The sequence below is a fragment of the Otolemur garnettii genome, unplaced genomic scaffold, assembly GCF_000181295.1.
Source record: "Otolemur garnettii isolate 467f Iridium unplaced genomic scaffold, OtoGar3 scaffold00045, whole genome shotgun sequence".
Taxonomy (NCBI): domain Eukaryota; kingdom Metazoa; phylum Chordata; class Mammalia; order Primates; family Galagidae; genus Otolemur; species Otolemur garnettii.
In genome coordinates this window covers 4,929,048-4,935,026 of record NW_003852440.1, presented here as the reverse complement: position 1 = coordinate 4,935,026, position 5,979 = coordinate 4,929,048, and positions in this window count along the sequence as shown.

The following is a 5,979-nucleotide window of genomic DNA, read 5'->3' as shown; positions in this document are numbered from 1 at the left end:
GGGCTGGGGATTCGAACCCGCCACCTTAGGTGTACGTGGCTGGCGCCTTAGCCAGTTGAGCTATAGGCGCCAAGCCCGATAATGGCTATTCTTAATTCTCATATGAGCGTAGGACTTCATACTAATTGTTACATCAGTGGGACTGTGCTGTCTGTGGAACTTAATAAATTAATCATTTTCTTCAGACTTGAAGGAGAGTGATGAAAAAGATTTGGAGTCATAGGATATTGATGTACAATTTAAGTATTAAATTTGGGGGGGGGGTAGGGACAGTGTCTCACTTTATCACCCTCAGTAAAGCACTGTGGCCTGGCATCACTGCACACAGCAACCTCCAGCTCCTGGGCTTAGGCAGTTCTCTTGCCTCAGCCTCCCCAGCTATTTTTTTGTTGGCCAGGGCTGGGTTTGAACCCACCACCCTTGGTATATAGGGCCGGCACCCCATCCACTGAGCCACAGGTGCTGCCCTATTAAATTTTTTTAATAAAATAAATAAAATAGTACATGTATTAGCTATTATGGAAAGCAGTATGGTGGTTCCTCAAAAAATTAAAAATATACTCTAAAAAGACTGAAAGGGTTGAAATAAATAATTTGTATAGCATGCTCACAGCAGCATTATTGACAATAGCAAAATGAGCAATCAAGGCCCGTGTCTACTGGTGAGTGAATAGATTAACAGTGTGGTACACACCATGCACTGAACTACTCAGTCTTACAATAGAAGGAAATTCTAACACACCAGTGAATGAATTTTGAAGACATTATAGTAAATAAAATCCAGATGCACCCTTAGTCATCTCATCTATAAAAGCAGCTAATAGTATTTTACCAAACAGCATTGTAATGTGTGAGATTACATACAGTAAAAATTACAAACAATTTTGTTAAGAGTAGTTTAAAAGTTAGCATTATGGGGGATGTAGTCTGCAAATTCCAGAATATTAGAACACAACAGATCACTTGATCACTTTGTTGAATGACCAAGTTTCTTCAACAAATTCAGCTGCAAGGAAAAGGGGCCAGGGGATGAAGGGAACCTACTATGGCAAGAAATGTTTAATCAAATAAAATCCACATGCTTTGTTTCGATCTCAGTGTGAACAAACCAACTGAAAAAATGTTTGAGCCAAGGTGGCAAATTTGAGCACTTACCGGATATTTAATTATAAGGAATAGCTAGTTTATGTATGACATTTTCAAGACACATCAATGTGTGTTTTAAGAATCCTTTCCTTAGGCTCGGCTCCTATAGCTCAACCGGCTAAGGCGCCAGCCACGTACACCTAAGGTGGCGGGTTCAAATCCCCAGCCCGGACCCGCCAAACAACAATGATGGCTGCAACCAAAAAATAGCCGGGTGTTGTGGCGGGCGCCTGTAGTCCCAGCTACTTGGGAGGCGGAGGCAGGAGACTCGCTTGAGCCCAGGAGTTGGAGGTTGCTGTGAGCTGTAATGCCATGGCACTCTACCCAGGGGGACAGCTTGAAGCTCTGTCTCAAAAAAAAAAAAAAAAAAAAGAATCCTTTCCTTACAGAGATATACTAAAATATTACAGGTGTAGTATTTCTGGGATTTGCTTCAAAACTGGATGGGGAAATGTATATAGATTACCTTGCCTCATGAGTCTCTTTCTGATACGTAATAGTGCCAGCCAAATGGGTTTACTTTTTTTTTTTTTTTTTTTTTTTTTTTGAGACAGAACCTCAAGCTGTCCCCTGGGCAGAGTGCCATGGCATTACAGCTCACAGCAACCTCCAACTCCTGGGCTCAAGCGAGTCTCCTGCCTCCGCCTCCCAAGTAGCTGGGACCACAGGCGCCCGCCACACCGCCCGGCTATTTTTTGGTTGCAGCCATCATTGTTGTTTGGCGGGTCCGGGCTGGGGATTCGAACCCGCCACCTTAGGTGTACGTGGCTGGCGCCTTAGCCGGTTGAGCTATAGGCGCCGAGCCAAATGTGTTTACTTTTAACTGAGCAATACATGAGATGTTCAGCTCTCACCCAGTTTGCATCCACTCTGTGAAATGGAGTCTAGAAAATGGGAATTTAATACCAGAATGTGTTAAATGGAAATTTTGACTAGACACTTATGTTTAATGGCATATTGATGAAACCAAAGATTACTCCATAGTGGATGTAACAAACCAAATACACAGCAGAGGAAGCCACAGTAAGGCCTCTGAGCCCGCAGCTTGCTGATTCTGACAACCCACCTACTACTTACTCTTCCCTGCCCACTTCGGAGGGGAACAATTGAAAAGAAAAGCAGCCTTGGCTCTGCGCCTGTGGCTCAAGTGGCTAAGACACCAGCCACATACACCTAAGGTGGCAGGTTCGAATCCATTGAATCCAGCCTGGGCCTGCCGAACAATAATGACGGCTGCAATCAAAAAATAGTTGGGCGTTGTGGTGGGTGCCTGTGGTCCCATCTATTTGGGAGGCTGAGGCAGGAGACTCGCTTAAGCCCGGGAGTTGGAGGTTGCTGTGGGCTGTGATGCCACGGCACTCTACTCAGGGGGACAGCTTGAGGCTCTGTCTCAAAAAGAAAAGCAGCCTTTACCTAGGAACTTAATCTAAAAAGCAACTTGAGCTGAGTACCAAGTTAGTACTTGAATAATCATTGTAACATGTCCAGATAAATTACTGTGTTCCTGCAGTTCCGAATTGTAACCCTAAGGCTTTGAATACAGTAGACTGTATTTAAGTAAAGCAAAAAAAAAAAAAAAATGGTTACTAACTTTTAAAATATTCGTGAAAAGTATGGCTTAAAGCCAAATGCCTTCACTGTCAAACCCTCAGAAGGCGAAATCAAAAATACTTTAACCTTTGCTATGCTACATAGCAAAATAGTATATTTGATTTTAAGTACGTAAAATAAAGTGGCAGAGATCCAGAAGATAAGCATAGAATTTCAAAGTACATTCTCTATCTTGCTGTCTGCTTCAATATGTTAGAACAGGTTTAATTAGTTTGGGGGGACAAGTAATTATACCCATATTTGATACTTTTCACCACAACTACTTCTGATAAAATATTACTATGAGCAAAACTGATTTCATTTTTATTCTGTTCTTTTCAGCCAGGGCTGGATTTGAACCCACCACCTCCGGCATATGGGGCTGGCACCCTACTCCTTTGAGCCATAGGCACTGCCTTTTCTCTCTTTTTTTTTTTTTTGATACAGTCTCACTTTGTCACCCTGGGTAGGGAACGGGGGTGGTGGTGGTGGTCATAGCTCCCAGGAATGTCAAACTCCTGGGCTCAAGTGATCCTCTTGCCTCATTTTTTTTTTCATTTTTAGTACAGAAAGGGCTCACTCTTGCTCAGGCTGGTCTCAAACTCATGAGCTCAAGCAATCCACACACCTCAGCCTCCCAGAGTGCTAGGGTGACAGGTGTGAGCCAACACATCTGGCCAAGCGAGGCTGATTTCACCAGTCTCAAGTGGACCAAATATAGCAGTTGCCTTCCTAGTCTAGCATGTCTTAGAATATTTCATAATGAAATTGCCTTAAAACAAGGATGGTGATGGGCAGAGATTGTGGCTCAAGGAGTAGGGCACCAGCCCCATATACCAGGTGTGGTAGGTTCAAACCCAGCCTGGCCAAGAACTGCGGGAAAAAAAAAAAATGGTGAACTTTGATTATGTTGCTCCGTTGCTGCTTCTCTGAGTTAAAGGACATCAGTTAGACTTCTTACTGAAAAAGCAGTAGAACAACACAATCAGATTTACTTGTTTGTTCAACAGTCATTTACAGTGTGCAAAGCACTGTGTTAGTACCAGGAGAAAAAAGAAGATGCAAATATGAATATGAATGTACTCTGCCCTCCAGGAGCATACACTCTAAAAGGAGCAATAAATCGCATAAAAATAACTATAATACCAGGTAGAAAGTGGTAAGTGCCACAGGAGATAAAGTACATAGACGGCTTATTTAGCTCTCCACTTCAAAGCAAGATCACATTAGGGGAGGCAGATTTGGACTTACTCCATTGTCATCTGTGTGGTAGGCTTGGAAAGGCAGCTGAGGGGGCCTGCTAGGCTTTGATGAACTGAGCTGCATCTTAGATCTTGCTTCCTCAGCTCTCAGCTGAGGTTCCAGTGATTATCAAGGGCACCTACCACCACTGAAATAACGGAAGGAAAAAAACAAAGGAAAATAGCACAGATAAAAATATGCACACATTCAGGTTCTTCAATCAAAAAACATGCACACAGCTGAGCACAGTAGTGCATGATTATAATCCCAGCTACTTGGGAGGCTAAGGCTAGAGGATCTTTTGAGCCTGGGAGTTTGGAATCCAGCCTGGGCAACATAGGGAGATTCCATCTCTATGTACAGGGTGTCCCCATAGTAACAGTACATATAGGAAAATGGGAAATCATAGCTTAAATGAGGGTACAAAGAATTAGGTTACACTGATTGCATTTATTAGGTAAAGTCCCTCTTATAATTGTGTCCCACCCAAAAGGTGTGCCATACATCGATAAACCCATCTCCCACACATCTCCCCTCTCTCTGCTCCCTCATCCCCCTGCCTTTTTATAAAATAATTACAAAATATTCTCTATGTGTTAGCCACCTCTTTGTAAAATTTTTTTATGGTTTTTTTTTTCTTTTTCCTGTTTGAGACAGTTTTACCATATCACTCTGGGTAAAGTGGTATGGCGTCACAGCTCACAGCAACCTCAAACTCTTGGGCTTAAGCGATTCTCTTGCCTCAGCCTCCCAAGTATCTGGGACCACAGGCGCCTGCCACATATGCCTGGCTATTTTTTGGTTGTAGTTGTCATTGTTGTTTGGCGGGCCTGGGCTGGATTCAAACCCACCACATTAGGTGTATGTGGCTGGCACCTTAGTGACTTGAGCCACAGGCACCGACCCCTCTTTGTAAAATTTTGTAATGAGTATTTTGTAAATGTACATTTAGCTACAAAAATTTCCCATTTTTCCTATGTATGGTTACTTTTGGGACATCCTTATACATAAAACACAATGCACACAGAACCCCATGATAGTCTGCACTGATCCAACCCTGGGTACTGCCTTTATAGAGGGACAGGGAAGAGCAGTGGTAAGGGAGAAAAGAACACTTGCCTAAACATCAGGATTCCAGATAGTCATGAATCCTTGGGCAAGTTCTAGGCCTCAGTTCTCTATCTTCAGGATGAGGAAGTTAGACCAAAAGTTCTCTAAGGTTTTCTGCAACTACCCAATCAATGAAAGCCTGGGAAATTAACCGTTAGCATCTTTATCACAGCTTTCTTAAAGTAAGTGCTTTTGTCCCCCTTATTATTATAGAAGAGCCCCTAAAAAACATAATAAACTAGAATGGCCCCTCCTCTTCCCTGGCTTTGTTAACAACCCATGCAAAAAAGGAAGCGTTTTTGTTTTTAACCACAGTTAATATTTCAGAAGTGAAGAGTTCCCACCCTTTGTTATAAACAAGGCACCTTTCTGATTTGCTCAGCCTCAGCAACTTATGCTTAATATGTAAATTGACAGCCCAAAGATTCTCTCAACTTCATAGCTTTCTAGTTTTTGTTGTTTTGTTTTTTTTTCTTTGAGGCAGTCTCACTTTGTGGCCCTGGGTAGAGTGCTGTCGTGTCATAGCTCACAGCAACCTCAAACTCTTGGGCTCAAGCAATTCTCTTGCCTCAGCCTCCCAAGTAGCTGAGATGGCAGTGTCTCACTCTGGTTCAGGCTGGCCTCGAAGTCTTTAGCTCGGCTTCCCAGAGTGCTAGGATTACTAGCATGAGCCACCGCACTTGGCCATAGGTTTCTATTTTGGCTATCAAGAATATTTGAGCGGCTAAGGCGCCAGCCACATACACCTAAGGTGGCGGGTTCGAATCCCCAGCCCGGACCCGCCAAACAACAATGACGGCGGCAACCAAAAAATAGCCGGGCGTTGTGGTGGGCGCCTGTGGTCCCAGCTACTTGGGAGGCGGAGGCAGGAGACTCGCTTGAGCCCAGGAG